Below are 18495 nucleotides of genomic sequence, written 5' to 3'. Positions count from 1 at the left end.
TCACTTGCACGGTAGGACAAGGTGGAGACAAACAGTTGGATTCTTTGACATATCCAAGTATTTGGCTTACAATAGGTAGAATGGCCCCTGATTGTTCATTTTTCTTACAATTATTTTGGGAAGACAAAATCATTAATAAAGAGATCTTGGGTATAAGGAAGGTATCAACTTCCACTCCAGCTCTTGCATCTTAGATGTCTGCTGGTATCTTATGCCAAAGTGAACTCAATTTATAAATGCAAGAAACAGACTTCAATACCTGTTCTGTCAAATTTCCCCTGACCAGTTTTTATTTATTTTCAATGCTTCTTTTCTGCTGTCCTTTCCACAGCTCTCATACTCCAGGCTCAAAATTTTACTGTTGTTGAGAACTGGCCTATGTCAAGATGTCTGTGTACAATTATTAGGTTATTTGTAGTAGATTTTGGTAGCACCTAAAATTAGATGGAAATGAGAGTTAGCTACCTTCTTTCAACATCAGTACTTGGATATCAGATTATCATAAAAGCAAGTGTCAGCAAATTCAGCCATACTTAGAGATATTTCTTAGAAATGATATATATTTTAGAGTGAGAACATGCGGTACTTGGTTTTCTCTTCCTGTGTTAGTTTGCTGACAGTGATGGTTTCCAACTTTATCCAAGTCCCTGCAAGGACATGAACTCATCCTTTTTTGTGGCTGCATAGTATTCCGTGGTGTATATGTGCCACATTTTCTTTATCCAGTTTATCATTGGTGGGCATTTGGGTTGGTTCCAAGTCTTTGCTATTGTGAATAGTGCTGCAACAAACATATGAGTGCGTGTGTCTTTATAGTGGAATGATTTATAATCCTTTGGGTATATACCTAGTAATGGGATTGCTGGGTCAAATTATATTTCTGGTTCTAGATCCTTGGAGTTGAACAATGAGAACACATGGACACAGAGAGGGGAACATCACACACTGGGGCCTGTTGGGAGGTGGGGTAGGGGAGGGATAGCATTAGGAGAAATACCTAATGTAGATGACAGGTTGATGGGTGCAGCATACCACCATGGCACATGTATACCTATGTAACAAACATGCATGTTCTGCACATGTATTCCAGAACTTAAAGTATTAAAAAAAACCCAAGAGAGAAAAAAAGAAATGATATTTATTTTAAGTGCAGTTCCACAATAACAGCTCAGTAGCCTATTTCATACATTCGGAGATGTACCAATTCTCTGTCCTTTAGTTGCTATGAACATAACATATCAAAGAGGTTTACTACAGAACATGCAACAATATAGAAACAGGATACAGCTAGGCTTACAGGTGTCATTAGGCAAAGAGAATACTCAGATGTCATAGCTGGATGCAGATCCATTTCAGAATCCAGCCCTCAGTACCATCCTGGGGAGTGATTGGCAGATACCTCACTGGACATTTTCTTCATGCTAGGGAGAGGGATGCCTTCAAATATCTTGAGCAATGCATGGATCTTGAATACTACTAATTCATCACCATTGGGAACCTATTTTAATATTTAAGTTAATTAGCAAAGCCTTTTGTATTAATTGATGATAAATATGGCTGACTCATAACTGCCTCTGAAGACACCTATGGATTCATAAGTTAACAACTAGTACTAGATTATGAATTGAAACACACACACACACATCCATATTGTCTGCAAGTTCATAAATTAAATAACAGAGCTATATACAATACATATATACAATATAATAGTTATCAAACTTTTTTCTGGCCCTCTCAGCTTTTTTAACACTCACATCTTGAGCCTGGCTGTTTGGTTAATGAACGTTAGTGTTCAATTTGGGACCTGCTGTGGTTTACAACGTGATTTCAGAAAGCATACCCCCATTTATACCCCTCACCCAAAGTCTTCTGTATCTCTAGCCACAAAAACCCCCTAGGCAGTGCCAACCCTCAGTAGAGGAGGGGAGGCTGACAGAGGAGGGGAGGCTGGAGAAAGTAATACTTCCAATTATTTCCAGAATGTTGAAGAGTGAAGTAGATATGATTAAGTAGCAATGAGAAGTGGCATTGAACAACAACAAGAATTTCTGACTGAGTATAGTACAAATAATATGCAGAGGTTTTGGATTGAGTTTTCTTTGTATTTGAAATCTGACTTCATCTTTTACTTTACATGGCCTAGTATATATTGCTTAACCTCTTTGAATCTTAGTTTTCTTACCTGTAAAATGGGGATAATTTTTACTACATTACAACACATGCGAAGTGCTTAGGTACTGCCTGAGCATATCTTACTTCAATAAATGGTATTAGTGAATGTTAGTAGTACTCTATTATTATTGTTGCTGTTGTCAATATTATTGTACATCCTAAGAACTATATGTGAATTTGTAAGAAATCATTGAGACCCATAAAGTGAATAAGGTTTTTAAGGAGCACATGGAATGAATTGGTATGTGAATTGGTTACCTATAAACACTAGACACTACTAGTAATTAGTATAAATGAGCAATTCTATGTGCACAGATTGCTTATCACATATGGGTCTTTAAAACCCTACCTGTATTCTGGATTGTCTTCAGTAGTGCTATTTCCATTCATAAAAGACAGCGAATGCAGATTTATATGTGCATATAAAGTATAATATATTTTTCACATGGGTTTGACCCCAAAGAGAGGAATGCCAAAGGGGATCTTAAGAATCTGAATCATAATCCTAAAAGGAAACAATTCATTATTTTCACAGTAAGTATTCTAGTGCAGCAGTTACTAATTTTAAGTTTTGTATAGACCAGATCTTTGTTGTAATCTAAAGTCTACCTCCTACAGGCCGTGAAACCTCAGTTGTAACATCAATAAAATGGGAAGAACAAAAAAGTTGCTGTGAAGTTAAATGAGGTAATGCATGGAAAGCATTTAATATAGAAGCTGGCATAAAGTAAATGTTAACTATATCAACTTGACAGCTAAGTAGAAAAATAGAAAATCTCTCAAATGTGCCTCTGATATGTTAAACCTGATTTTAAAAAATATTGCTACATGGCATATTTGGGTCCATCAAAAAATTATTAATATTTTGGCTACCGGGAAAATTTTTGACTATGAACACACACTTTCAACAGGCACAATGAAGGTTTGTGATTAATCTTAGATCACTGTGTAGGAGAAGCACAGTGCCATAATCTAAAGATGATCTCAATGGGAACTGAGCTAAAGACCATCTGACCCCACTTAAACACAGCCTCCACCTTAGACTGTCATGTCACCATGAACCACAGCTTAATTTTTCTTCTCAGGCAGGTCCTGTCAACTGATTGTGGAAGGAAAATGAGAATTTCAGATGCCTGCTGAGATCTGTGGATGGAGTACTTTGTCCACAGGGCACTGAGCTCTGGCCAAACCAAAGACTTGCACTGCATAGATGTTCTTCAATCTCTATAGCTGGGAACTCTCTTCTTTTTGTAGTGCTTGCCCATTGTAGATGTTTAATAAGTTTGCATTACGTACAGGAGAAACTATGAAAGTCCCTTATAAATATAACAACCATAATGATAAAAGGAAATGTGTTTGCTTTTCCACATACATTCCAGGCCCTGGGCTAAACACTCTTTTAATCCCCACAATGACTATACAAAATAAGCACTATTATTTTCTTCAGTTTTACAGATGAAGATGCTGAGTCTTAAGAAACCAAATATCTGCTCACAGTTGCACATCTAACAGACGTATGGATTCAGGCAATATGACTGCAGAAAGTAGATTGTTAACCTTTAATCTACAGTACTTCTTTTTTGCAAGTGTCCCTAACCATTAAGTTATAGGAGAACACCAACAACAAATCCTAGAGAAAATTGCTGTTTTAGAACTGAACAAATGTGTTGTAAGGCCAAAGCCACTCTATGCATTAAGGTCAAAGCATTGCTCACCCTCGACGAATAATTAAGACAATCCTCTACTACCCTTAAAATTGGCTGGAAGCCTTTCACAGTCTCACGCCTATTTTACATTTTTGTCCCATCTCCACTAGCTCCTCACGCCTTTTCTCCAAGTCTAAGCTCCAAACATATTACTTTAATTTAATTTCCCAGAACAAGCCTACTTTTTTTTTTTTTTTTTTTTTTTTTTTTGGAGACAGAGTCTCACTCTGTCACCCAGGCTGGAGTGCAGTGGTGAGATCTCAGCTCACTGCAAGTTCCACCTCCCAGGTTCACGCCATTCTCCTGCCTCAGCCTCCTGAGTAGCTAGGACTACAGGCACTCACCACCACACCTGGCTAATTTTTTGTATTTTTAGTAGAGACAGGGTTTCACCATGTTAGCCAGGATGGTCTCGATCTCCTGACCTCGTGATCCGCCCGCCTCAGCCTCCCAAAGTGCTGGGATTACAGGCGTGAGCCACTGCGCCCAGCTGAACAAGCCTACTTTTACTCCTGTCAAGACTCTGCACTGTTCTTCCCACTGGATAGAATACAGTCTTCTCCTTTTCTCTTATCAGTATTCCAGTGTTCTGGCTAGTGTAAGCTGGACCTGGAAAGCCAATGGCCTGACTAGAGGATGAGTGATTCTCTCTGACAACCTAGCTTTGGTGTTTGCCCCTGACATTAGGGGCCCACATCCAGCCAATTACATTTCCCAGGATTTTACATCTTTTTGAAATAGCACATTTGTCAAGGAAGCAGGAGCAGAAAGCGTTTGGTGCTTGCAAAGGTAGAAAAACTCCTGAATTTAAAAGCACTAAACTAGGAGTCAGGCTCCTAGACGCTGGGGTGTGACATCAGTCTGTTTTTGAGCATCTAAGTCCTGGCTAAACAATTACTGCTATGCATTTGTCACAGTCGATATTGAAGATCCTATAGTTGGAGACTGTGAGAATAATAACATTTAAGGCTCATGCACATTTTCTTTACAATTATTCATTGTTCATCTTGTGTGTCTGTCATCATGGAAGCTACAAAATACCATGTAGATGGCACCTACCGAGCAATAACACTTTGAACAAATGGCCTAAAAGTAGCTGAGAAAAGAAGGACAAGAAAAGATAGAACAATAACGTATCCTGGAAGCCAGATTCTCATTGCATGTATGTATGTTTAAACATTTACAATTAAGAATGGCTTTAGCATTTCATGGGGGAAAATGAACAACAAAAGAAAAATGCAAACGTATCTTTTAAGGTTAGCCTTTACATTTCAACACACTGAATACTTTATCATTTAGGAAAATCTCAAGAAGAGATTATTTAGTAATTTAATAACATTTAATAATATTTAAATAAATTGTAAATAAATTTAACAATATTTTGTTATTAAATTTTATTTTTAAAATTTAATAACAATATTATTTATTGTTATTAAAATCTATTTAATATAAATTTTATTTTATTTATTAAATTTTATTAAAATTTATTATATAAAAACAATATTATTTATTTTGTTATTAAAATTTATTTAAAAATAAATAATATTATTTAACAATATACGCTTTTAACTTCTCTCTCTCTCTGTTTTTTTTTTTTTTTTTTTTTGAGATAGGGTCTATCTCTGTCACTCAGGCTAGAGGACAGTGGCATGATCATAGCTCACTATAATTTCAATCTCCTAGGCTCAAGAGATCCTCCCAACTCAGCCTCCCGAATAGCTGGGACTACAAGTGCAGGCCACCACACCTGGCTAATTAAAAAACAAAAATGTTGTAGAGATAGTATCTGTGTTGTCCAGGCTGGTCTCAAACTTCTGGCCTCAAGCTATCCTCCAGCCTTGGCTTCCCAATGCACTGCGATTGCAGTTGTGACCTAACATGTGGGGCTGACCTCTTTTTCAATTTTCCCACACTGATGACTGACAAGACAGGGCTTATCACCACCATCTTTTGTACTTTACAAATGGGAAAAAAGAAATAGGGAGGATGAGTGATTCAGAACATTGAACCTTCAAATTATTTATCTTCTAATTTCAATGACATTCTCCAAATTTCTCTCTGTGCTCTCCCATGTATCATTAGGCTTTAGAAATAATGCCTCAAAAATCTGGTCTTTATTATGAAAAAAATAGCCACTTGCCAATGGGTCTTATGTTGTAGAAACTGAGCCTCTGTAGTCAGAAAATTATTTTGCCTATTCTCTCTCCCTCTCCCTTGTAAGTCTTTGTTCACAATCATCCTTCTTTATAAAAGGATAGCAGGCTTCAGAAGCCAGGGGGAGTAAAGAGTGAGAACATTCTCACTGGGTCTTGGCCTGCTTCCAGCTCCAAGAAGGGTATCATTTTCAGTGTCATGCTTCCAGTTTCCCTGGAAAGGTCTCACCTCTTTTCCCACACCCCAGCCCTCCCTAATCTTGCCAGCTTGTGTCTGAATTGTCTCTGTTCATCTCCGCCTTTTCAAAAAACCTAGATGCTTATCTTAGCTATACCATTACAAGCTCCTCTTCTTATCTTTTCTAACTTTTGTCACTGATACGAACCCCTGTTGTCAGGGCTGATTATTGAGATTTTAATCTTTTTTCATCTATATATGCCTCTGTTTTCTGAATGAGAGAAAGCCTGGATACTGACTTTGAAGGATGGTACATATTTGCTCGTCTTGTTTCCTCCAAGGGACACAGAGGCAACATGTTTATGTTTACTATGATGTTATAATTCCAACAGGATTTGCATAACAGAATACATTTCACTATCATCACCTTATATCAGACCCCCATTACCTTTTAGCCTGTATTATAACAATTGCCTCTTAACTGGCTTCCTTGTGTCTTTCCAAGCAGCGTTTCTCAGTAATGGCAAATAGAATTATCTTTCTCAAATGGAAATTCTCTTTCTCTTCTCTTGTTTAAAACCTCTCACTCAGAGTCTCCCAACAGTCTTCAGGACTAGAATCCACATGCTGTAGAATCAGCTCTCAAACCTTCCACCCTATGGCCCCTGGTTATCTCTTCGGCCTCCCTCCTCTCCTTTCATTCTTTTTGTCATCCGTATTTCTTGCAACTTCCTAAACATGCTGGCCTCTCTTGTGACTCTAGAGTTTGGCACATGTTGTCCTACTGTTTAGGATGCCCTTACTTCTGCCTGGCCACTCAATTCTACAGGACTTACTCAAGCATTATCATCTTTAATTACACAAACACCATGGACCTAGGAAAAGAATTCTTTGCCTAGGCTCCAACAGCACAATTTCCTGATAATTTTTTATAGTCTGAGAACAAGTGTTCTCATTATTCATTCTGTGCCTCAGTGCCTCGCACAAAGTGAATAATCAGCAAATAATAATTGAATGAACTGTTGATATTCTATGCTCTGTATATGAACATGCACAATACTCCTTCTATAATCCCACCTGCTTAGAAATTGGTCTATTAGCGATCAAGCAGGATACCACCAAAGTGAGAGGCAGAATTCCATCTCTTTGACTGACTCTTCAGGCTACTCCAGGCCACTGTCTGAGTCTCCATTTTAATCACATATTTTAAACTATTTATTTATTGAGTTCCTACTAGGTGCTGGTACTGTTCTAGATGCTAAGGGCAGTGATGAACAAAACAGGTAGAGTCTCTTTCTCCTGGAATTCAAATTGTATTTGGAGAGACAAAAGACAGACACACGAATCAATAGATATATGTAAATAAATATGCCCAAGTTGTAAGAGTTACAAAAAATGAAACAGGATAAAGAGGTTAAAGAAGCATGTGGGTAAAATTTTAATTAAGATGGTCAGTAGAGGCATTTCTGCTAAGGTGATATTTGAGCAGAGACCTAAAGGAAATAAAAGGAATGAGCACATGCACTTTTTTAGGGATAGAGCATTCCAGGCAGAGGGAACAGTGAGGTCAAAGAGCCTGAGGCAAACCCATGCTTAATATAGCCACCAAAACAGCAAGGCTGCCTGGGATTGTAGCATAGTGAACAAGGGTCAGGTGGTAAAAGACAAGGTCAGAGAGTTGGCAGAGACCACGTCATGCAAGGCACGAAGCTCATGGTGAGGTATTTGCTTTTTACTGGGAGGGGAATCTAATTGGGGAATTTTGAGTAGATTTGTGGCATGATCTGACCACTTTTTAAAACTCTGACTCTTCTATAGAGTGGATACTCTGGCGGGGGGTGGTGGGCAACTGTAAATGCAAAGAGGCCAGTTAGGCACTGCTAGTGATATGGACTAGGGTGGTAGCAGGGAAAGCAGGGAAAAACAGTTCTAGATTTATTTTGAAGGTCTATTTCATAGCATGAAATTTTTGCTTAAGAATTGGATTTGAGATGTGTGAGAAATAGAACAATCAGGGATGACTCAAACATTTCATTTACTGAGAGTAGGAAAACTGTAAGAAGAGTGGACTTAGCATGGGTAGACAAGAAGCAAAGGATCAGAGTTAGATGTTAAAATGTATAGATAAAATATAGATATTGATACAGATACAGTTACACATCGATTATAGAGATGCTACATCTATATCTGTAAGTGGAGATCTTGAGTCAGTAGTAAGATAAATAAGTTTGAGATTAAAATCCAGGAATCACCTAAATATGAGTGGATTTGCAACCATAGGAGTGGAAGGCATCACCAAGGGAATGAGTAGAGGCACAGAAGATGCAGGGCAGGAGCACAGGTTTAGAGGCCAGGAGAAGCCGTCAGAAGACACTGAGAAAGAGAAACATCAATTACGAGCAAAACCAAGAGAAAATATTGTCTTGGAAACCAAGTGAAAAAGTAGGTTCAAAGAAAACATTATCAGTTGTTTCAAATGCTGCTAGTAGGCTGAATAAGATGAGAACTGTGATTACCCCAGAATCTGGTAATATGCAGCTTATTGATGACCCTGACAAATGCAGCCTGAGGGAGTAGAGGGAACAAACCTGCTAGAAGCAAGTTTATGAGTGACTAGAGAGTAAATAGACAAAGGAATATAGTCAATTCATATAATAAGGCTGTTGGGCTAATTAATTTTTGAATTTCCTTTCATTTTTAATTTTTATTATTTAAAAAATCACATTGATGTTATGTATGCCAATATTTGCATGTGTTGCCAATTCAGAGCATTTGAGTTCAACCTAATATTCTGAGTACTGAATTACAAGGAACGCACTTTATTTTTCCTTTGAGAATTCAGAAGGCACTTTAACTTTTTTGGAGGCTCAGGGACACTTTTAGTCTTATCAGTTATCATTGTGCTGCAGAGCTGATTAAGTGTCAGTTAATAGAATTCTGGGTAAAAGCTTATTGGATATATAGTCTCACCTTGTCTTTTGCTTCATCCTTTCCTGTGTCACGTGGATCCTATCATTGACTCATCCATCTATTTATCCATCCATCCATCCATTCATCCATATATCCACCCATTTATCCATCCATCTATCGTTCACTTATTCATCAAGCATTGGAAATACTAGTATCTCAGAGCATTCTCTGTCCTTTTGCTGGAGACATAGATAGGGAGTCTCTCCTGACTCATAGAAGTCTCCCAAAGCAGGTTGCACAGAACAGGCCCTGGAGGTAAGCAGGTGCAGAGCTATTCAAAGAAGAGAAAATATATGAAGAAAATCTGAGGCATTGTAGTCAGAAGACTATTTTAGTCATAAACCCAGAGTGAACCTTAGGTTGAAACCATAAACATTGTGCTAAGCATCAGATTCAAAAAGAGGCTTTGGAGAAACTTAGGTGTACTGTCCATCCAGCCTGACTCAGCAAAAGAATTTAGGGTGAAGTCTTTATGTGGGGGGTGTTAACAGCCCACTTTTATGTTAGGAAAGTTTAAGAAAAAGATGCAGGACTGATAGCAAAAGGTAGTATGCAGTACCAGAATAAAACATGACTAAGCAATGAAGACCTTTCTATGATAAAGATATGATTAAGACATAGAGGAACAAATGCTGTCTTTCCTTTTCCTTTTTTTTTTGAGACAGAGTCTGGCTCTGTGCAGTGGCATGATCTTGGCTCACTGCAACCTCCATCCCCCTGGTTCAAGCAATTCTACTGTCTCAGCCTCCTGAGTAGCTGTGATTACAGGCACATACTACCACGCCCGGTGAGATTTTGTATTTTTAGTAGAGACAGGGTTTCGCCATGTTGGCCAGGCTGGTCTCAAACTCCTGACCTCAAGTGATCTGCCTGCCTCGGCCTCCCAAAGTGCTGGGATTACAGGCATGAGCCACTGCGTCTGGCATTTCCTTTCCCTTTATTCCTTCTTTTTCTATTCTCCTTCCCTTGCTGAGTCTATTCTTTTTGCTCACACAGCACAAAAAAAAAAAAATGTGATACAATCCATGGTGATGAAATTCGGAATAAAAAACACATTTCTTTTTTAAAGCACATTATTGAGTTTAATCTAAATTAAAAAACCTCTTTTCATTTAACTTCATTTTTAAGTTATATATCTAATTTTTTTTTCTCAAAGACAGTTATTTTCCAGAAGTGACATTCTTGATACTTTCTCAATGGGTAGAAAACATTGCATTATATGATATTTTAAGTGCAACTTTCAGCACAGCAACATTGATGAGCACAATCAATCCAAGAAAGATAGCAAACTAGAAAAATGGTCTGCAATTTTTTTACTCTTTGATACTTCAGCAGGTCAAGGGAAATAATAATTTGGCTTTATGTGTAGGGGTTCAGAATCAAAGCCACTGAAGCAGAACAAAGCCAGGCGATCAGAAGGAGATGCCTGTGGCTCCTACAGGAAGAAACTTTCCCTGCCAAAGAAAGAGGATCCTGACACTCACACCTGCCCCTCTATCAGACACTTAAGACAACTGGAGCAGTGGAACGGATGTGCCTAGAGATATCAAATAGATGTACTTGATAGGGGGAGCATAGAGCAGGTTGGCTTCAAGTTTTTGAGGAAAATAAGTTGCTGCAATTAATGGAATTGAGAAGGCTCATTATGTGGGACACTCCTTAGAGGATGTGGATCTTCATGAGAGAATTCTCTGCCAGAGCCTTAAGGATTTTTACCTTGCTCAAGAAGATTCTAAGTCTTGAAATTGATTTCTCTTCTAAAATAGGTTAGGCTTTCCCTCTTGCCTTGAAAAAAAGATGTTTCTAGTAGTTATAACAGAGAGAAAGAGAAAAAGACAAATATCTTCAACCCCAGGGCCTGTTTCTGAATTAAAAAGGAGTAGCTATGTTTTACTGATGGATCTTAAGACTAATTACTAAAGGGTAAGATGGCCTAAACTCTAGAGTGTTTTCACTCTTCCCTGTGGCCAGAATCCAATAATGTAGATATATATACCAAAGGACAGGAATGTCAATCACTTTGAAAAAGACATGACCACCTACCAAGTGCACAGTCTGGAAACATTCTCCCCTCTGGCATGATCCTATTGAGTGCAGAATAGTATCCTTGAACCCAGCGTTTCATCTCAACATTGTAAAATAGCATTTCTGAGCTCAGTTACCCTCAGCTAAAACACTCTGATAATTCCTACTGAGTTTACAGTGTGGTGAAAAGATGAAATAGCACCCACATAACTATAGTTAAACTGTAACTTGCTATAAACTTTTATTAATCTAACTCTACTGTTGACCACTAAGTTGCTCAAGGGTAAGGATAATTATCACTGAATCCCCAGTACCTGGCATATTTTAAATATCAAATAAATACTACTTAAAGTGAAATGTGAAAAATTATTTGTATGATTACTCTTCTTCTTACACATTTTTTTTTTTTTGTGGTCCTATGTCCTCATGTCCCTGCTGGTTCCTAGTACCTGCTGAACTAGTCTATCTCTACCACCCCTAATCCCGCAAATATTGTACTCTAGAGCTTGTGCTACCCAATCTGTTAGCCACTACCACATGTACATACAGAGCCCTTGAAATGCTGCTAGTGCAACTGAGAAACCAAAATTTTAACTTTAATTAAATTAAATTTTAAAACTGGCCCTACATTCAGTTATGGAGAACTTTTAAATGTATTTGAAACATCATAGATACATGCATCAACTTTTTCTCTACATATTATAAAAACTAAATGCAGATCAATTATTTCTGATGAAAATTTAGCATCCTAGTTATGCTATAATTCTAAAGAAAACATGAAAAAAGCATGTAAAAATTACAGTAATTAAACATTTTATAATGTAAAATCAATTTTATAATGATTACATGTTAAAATGATATTAGTTTGAATATATTAGGTTAAAATATATTATTAAAATTAATTTCATCAACTCTCTTTTGCATGTTAAAATGATATTAGTTTGAATATATTAGGTTAAAAATATATTATTAAAATTAATTTCATCAACTCTTTTTTGCATTTTGTTTACATTTCTAAATGTGGCTGCTAGAAAACTAAAAATTGCATATGTTTCTTATATTTTTATTGAACTTTGCTTCTTAAGAGAATCTCCACTGATGGCTACCTTGTGCTCTTCTTTCAATCAATACCCTGAACTTGAAACTCAATTTGAGACTATTTGAAGTAAGGACAATGATGATGATGAAGATCACTGTAACAACAAAGATAGTGCCTTGAATTTATTACTTACATGGCATTCTAGAGTTTACAAAGCAATCTTACCTAGATCATTATATTAAACATTACAATTCCCTGTGAGGTACTATAAAATTTATTGAAGCTCAGAAGAGTCAAGAGACTTATCCTGTTATTGTGCTCATTTTTGGCAGGGCTTTTATTGGAACCCACATGTCCTGGTCCTAAAGGGCCTTTTCTACCCATCTCACTAGCCTTTCACTTTTGTATTGTCTGTGATTTCATTGAAGATATGCCATGTTGATTATAATAGTGTGTTAAGCTTAATTACACACACTTGTAAAACATCTATTGAGATCAATCATTGTACCATGCCAAATAGTGACCAATGGTTAGAATTGATAGCTAGCCCATTGTTGGATCATATTTGGAATGACTTCCTTTTTTCCCACAAATCAACAGCAACAAAGTTCAAGTCCTAGCACTAAAATTTTTCATAAGTCTCTGGAGTGAATCTTTCATAACTCTCTGGAGTGAATCTTTCATAACTCTCTGGAGTGAATCTTTCATTCAAGTGCTGTCAGAGCACCTAAATGACAGAGACCAGGAATTTCCTCCAGCTTACATGGCCATACATTCATCCTGCATGGCCATAAGTGTAGCTGCCTGCTAGTGAATGATTGTCTGTGTTACAAAATTGAGTCTGAAACTTGTTTATGTGACTTGTTAATGTGTGGAAATTGCTAAGGGAAGTACAAAGATGTAGAGTCTTCTTGAGAGCCTTTCTGTATCATCTTTAGAAATAATTTGATGACCATATTCTGTAGCCAGCATCTCACAAACTGGCAAGAATGAAAAAGGAAAAGAATTGCTATAAAGTAGGGCAACATATGATCAAAGCAGATTCCTTTAACTTGTGTCCAAGACCTCCCATGTGTTGGGAGATTTCATCATCTCATTTAATTTAAACATAAAATCGTCCCTTAAGAGAGATATTATTACCATTTTATAACTAGAGGCCAAGAGTGGAAAGTAGTAAGGGGTTCAGTCTTACACCTATTGCTATGGTTTGATATCTTTATTTTTCCTTCTGTCTAGAAAGCTACCATTATGGTTCATTGCAATAAACACTAGGCTTTGAATCAGAATTCAATCCAAAATAGAGGCACTATACTTAGGATTATCAACACTCAAGATTCAGAAAGATTCAGAATGCTTAAGATTTAAATTCAGGCACAATATTCAATCTCTATCCAACATCATTGTACACTTTTTTCATTCATTCATTTATTCATTCATTCAACAAATGGTTGCTGATTGCCATAACCTATGTTAAATTATTGGATGTGATGAAGATAAATGAGATGCATCTGGAAAAGTACTTTATAAAACAACAAATACTTCAAAGTGCTTTTTCTATTTTTCACTAGTAATGATGGAATAGTCTGTGGTCGAGTGCAGAAATACTATTACCTGTTCCTGGAGGCAAAGATTAAAGGAATAGACACCTTCCTCAGCCAGAATGACCCAGGCCAGGAGCCACAGTGTCAACTTGGAAAATTTCTCCTTCCTCATCTCCACATCATGTCTGCAGCCTTAACTGCTTGACACCTGACAACTACTCTTATCTCCATTGTGTTGTTTTGTTTTGTGTCATGATCTTTTTGAATGCGCAATCGTAATGATCTCTTAACTTGTTTATTGACCCCAAACTTCACCTGCTTTCCACACTGCTGCCAGAGTCAGGACCCCTTAGTGTGGGCTCAAAGGTGATGATTTGTATCTCTAGCTGCTGTAAACCCCACCCACTCACCCCTGCATTCCAGATACGCTCAGACACTTTCCCAAACAAGTCAGATTGATTGAAATCTCCATGCCCTGATCATGTGTCTGCCTGTACTCAGAATGCCCTTTCTCTGGTTCTTCACCTAATGAGCTCTTACTGATCTTTCAAAAGTTATCTCATCAGCCACTTTTAGCTTTTATTTCCAAATCCCTTACCTCCAACACTTAGGTTAAATTGACCAACCTCTCATCCTTCTTTATTATCCTTAAATAAGTATAAAATATGATGTTACTATAGCACTACCAATAAATACTTAGCTGCAGTTTTTAATTTACACAAGAGGCTCACCCTCCGAACTGTACGCTCCTTGGGATAGAGCGCTGTGTGTTATTCATCCCTAATGCTTGGCATGAAGCAGGCACTCAGTCCATGTTTACTGAAAAAGTGAATTAATAATTATCTTGTTACTGCCTAAAATCTTTCAGTGGATGTCCGTTTTATATGAAATAAAGTCTGAACTCATTTCAAAGCGATACCAGGCCCTTCCTCCCAAGGTTCTTGCATAATATAGAGTCTCATCTCTTGCTGTGTCCACACAGTTATTCAAAATCCTATTATACTAAAATATAAGCAATTCTCCCAATGAGCCTTAGGGTTTCAGGCTTCCAGGCCTTGACTCATCTAAGTTCACAGTTGAATTATTTCAGGGTCTGGTTAGTCATGCTGTCCCTGCACTAAGGGCCAGATGAGAAAGGGCTTGTGGGAGCTCTTTGTTACCTACAGATCTAAAGAGAGTGGGTGTGCTGAAATGTAGGCCAACCTTTAAAAAGAGAAACCTAAAATGTTTCTGGACCATTTTATATACCCTAGGTCTTGCCAATTCTGTCTCTTTCCAGCTGAAGTTCTCTAAAGCTTCCCTGCCCTCTACTCTCATACCCTACTTGGTGCTCAGGTCTTTTTCTGTGGATGCAAATGACTCTAGCTGTTTTCTAGCCCTGCCTATATTTGCATCACAAGGTTCTAACTGGAATCTTAGGATGCAAGTGTCACCCACTTTTATCACCCCATCTTGACTACTTTCCTGTCTTCATGACTACTTGATGGAAGCAGTATAGATAGGCCACTTTATTCCCCATTAAATGTGTGGGTGCTTGGAAATGAGAAGGTGTGCTTTCCAAGAGAAGAGATCGAGTGAGCTTTCTGCAAATCCCTTATAGCTAGTGAGTTCATTTGACGTTCCCTGCGCTGTGCAGGCTAAAGCTGGCACATAGCAGTACCAGCATTTCCTCTGCTGCTAGCATGCAATTAAAAGCTTTGTAAAGCATTTGGGAATATTTAGTTATGGGAAAAAATTACAAAAATGAAAGTTGCTTTTGTCTTTGTTCTTTAATCTAAGGTAGCTTGTTCCCCACCTTCATTTGGTAATCTTTCTTTCAAGTATTTATTGATCCCTAAGAAGCCTGAGTTGGACATTCAGACAGGGAGATTTTGTTTTTCAGATTGGGAAATCTCTAATTATTGTATCAGCTGCAAGTGGAGCAATGGCTATTCATTATCCCATTTCTCTTTTCTGTTCTCTGATATTATCTGGTAGATCAGTAACAGGCTGCAGTTTTAGGTGAACTTAATTTCTAGCTGACTCTGCCTTTCCGAACCCCTCTTCACCTGCCCCTTTCTCTGAGCCAATTGTGGCAAAGTCAGAGGCTATGTAAGAAGCTCTATGTTTATCATGTGATGGGCTTAGGATTGTGTAATAAATAGGCCCAGTGTCTGGTGTGCCAATAGATACACATTTGGTTAAGATCAAGTAGATTCCAAGTCACAGTTTTCTCTGCTCCCTGACCCCTACAGCATGTTGACACTTACTTCCAGAGGACAAGGCAGGCCTGTTCCATTTGCCTGATAAGACAATGATGTTTCCTGAAACCAACACGGCTGTGAAACCTGTGCAGCTCTTACCAGGTGATTATTTTCCTCTCTTTGATGTCTCCTTGATTTTCTACCAAAGGCTGTAAGATACATGACATTGTCCTGAGACCAACAACTAGATTATATTAGTTAACAGCCCTTCACACTGCCACACAGGCCAGATTTGACATTCTTGTCTCCATGTTCCCCAAGCAAAGGTGCTGACATCTGCCCAAACCGTGCCAGGGCTTGCATGTTGACTAGACTCAGTGTCACAGAGCCAGGCCCTGTCTCCTTTAATTCTAATTTCTTTCCTCAACTCATTGTCCTTGTTGCCAAGGCTTAAGCCTTGGCATATGCCATATAGTGCATATGCCATATAGTGAGGCCACTCCAGTTATGATAGGTATCACCTCAGAATAGTCATCTATTTTTTTCCATGGACAAATATATTCCTTTTTATATGTCATTTTCATGTTTAGTATTAAAAATACTAGCAGAGTGTTCCTCAAATTTGAAGACTTGAACATATTTATAACTGTGTTCAAAAATACTTTGAATTCTACTCATTATTTATTATCTTGTTGATTATTTTGTTGAAAAGACTAAGAGGCTACATATATATATTTATACATATGTAATTAAGTACATATACATATTTAAGACATACAGTACACAAATATATATAACATAAATATAATATATTTATACTATAATATTACCAATACAGGTAAGAACCTTCATTTTCACAAGTTTTTAGTAAAGGAGAAGAACATAATTCAGTGTTAAATACAAAGTAATATTATTTCATAAAAATTTTGGCTATTTCTTCAATTAAAAGACTATAATATTGAAAGCCTGACTTCAACACAGTATATATGAAATATAAAGTACAGCCAAAAATGTTCCAGTAATTCAAAGAAAAGAAAGCAATAGGACTAGCCTTTGCTTTACCACAGGAGACACAGACAAAATTTGTAGCGATGCTTAATTATACCCTTTGCATCAACTCAGCCTAGATTACATAATGAGAATGATGCTCCCAACAGACAGACTATTTCATCTGGAAATAATAGTCTTCTATTCCACTACATAAGAGGTATATCAGCTACCTGCTTATCTAGAAGGGCAAAGATTACCTCCATTTGCCAGTAGTCATAGGCCCACTACATTCTAAAAAATCAGATTGGAATTTTTTAAAGAACACTTTAGGTTTCAGTTGTTATCCTGGATAGTACATTATGTGTCATTTGGTGCAACAAAAAGATGACACTGTTCCCAAAACACACCTGAAATGGAGTTAATAAGGGAAGATGTTCAAAGTCATTATTTAATAACATGCTCCCTGGTAAAATGACTAAACACACACACACATGCTTTTCTTGAAGTATAATTAGCCTTTTTAGACTACAATATCAGAGATGTTGTGTGGATGTAAGACACTGAACTTCTCTGAATCTCAGTTTCTACGTCTGTAATAAGGGGATTATAATGCCCATTTATTCATATAGCTATTATGCCAGTGGAGAACATATTAAAACCTCATAATGGCCTTTATAGGGCTACTAATAAGAATGTGACAGATAACAATCATTAAATAACTTTTATCTACTTCCCTATTCTCTTGCATATGAAATTTGAAGGGCTCTTGACAGTAGTTCTTTCTACGAGCAGACAGTGTCCCAAGGACAAGTCTGGTTTTGGTGGACATACCGCTCTATTAACTTAGTCATCTAAATTAATCCTCCAGCCTGAATTGGCTTAAAACAATCTTGGCTGCTTTCACATTAGCTAATATGTTATATTATGCTATAATAATAATAATAATAATAATGGTTTTCATCTATTGATAATTGTGCATTATCTCTATACCTAAAAGCGTTCCCAAAAGGTGAAAATTTATTCCCTTCATTTTGCAAATGAAAACTTTTAGGCACCATTAGATTAGAAGGCATATCCAAGCCTCTACCACTAGCACATGCCAAAGCTGGTAACCAAGCAGCTGTGCTGGCACTCAAGCATGGGCATTTCCATGACACCCCATGGCCTCTCTTTTGTTTTCTCATCTATCTACCTCAGCAGTCTATGAGACAGAACCTGCATTATATTCATGCTATTATCTTTACTGCAAGATGCAATTCCAAGTATAGAGTAAATCCTAAATAATTTCATGAAGGAAGAAAGTATTATTCAGCTCACCTAATCATGTCATTCATTTAAGCTTAATACATACCTTCAAAGATATTACAATAGGCCTATAAAATTCTCATTAGAAAACTATAATCCCAACAAGAAAGATTATTGTAGTTATAGCTACCTAAAATAAGTTCTAGGTTGTTCTCCTCAAGGAACTTGCAATATATTGGGAGACTCCATATGTATAATACTAAAGTATTCCAAAACTGAATATATTAAGC

At 37.3% G+C, this 18495-nt stretch overlaps 1 long non-coding RNA gene across 1 annotated transcript in view; it reads right to left on the bottom strand.

The window, feature by feature from the left end:
• Positions 1-265: 265 nt before the first annotated feature.
• The window catches only part of LOC130541796 (uncharacterized), a 33740-nt gene continuing 15510 nt past the window's right edge, over positions 266-18495 (bottom strand). Inside the window, exon 4 of the long non-coding RNA XR_008955919.1 lies at positions 266-434. This is a non-coding gene — a long non-coding RNA (uncharacterized LOC130541796). The remainder of the gene's footprint in view (positions 435-18495) is intronic.

Source organism: Pan paniscus, chromosome 1 (genome assembly GCF_029289425.2).
Source record: "Pan paniscus chromosome 1, NHGRI_mPanPan1-v2.0_pri, whole genome shotgun sequence".
NCBI lineage: Eukaryota > Metazoa > Chordata > Mammalia > Primates > Hominidae > Pan > Pan paniscus.
Note: the sequence above shows the minus strand (reverse complement) of the source record. Positions and strands in the feature narration are given on the sequence as shown.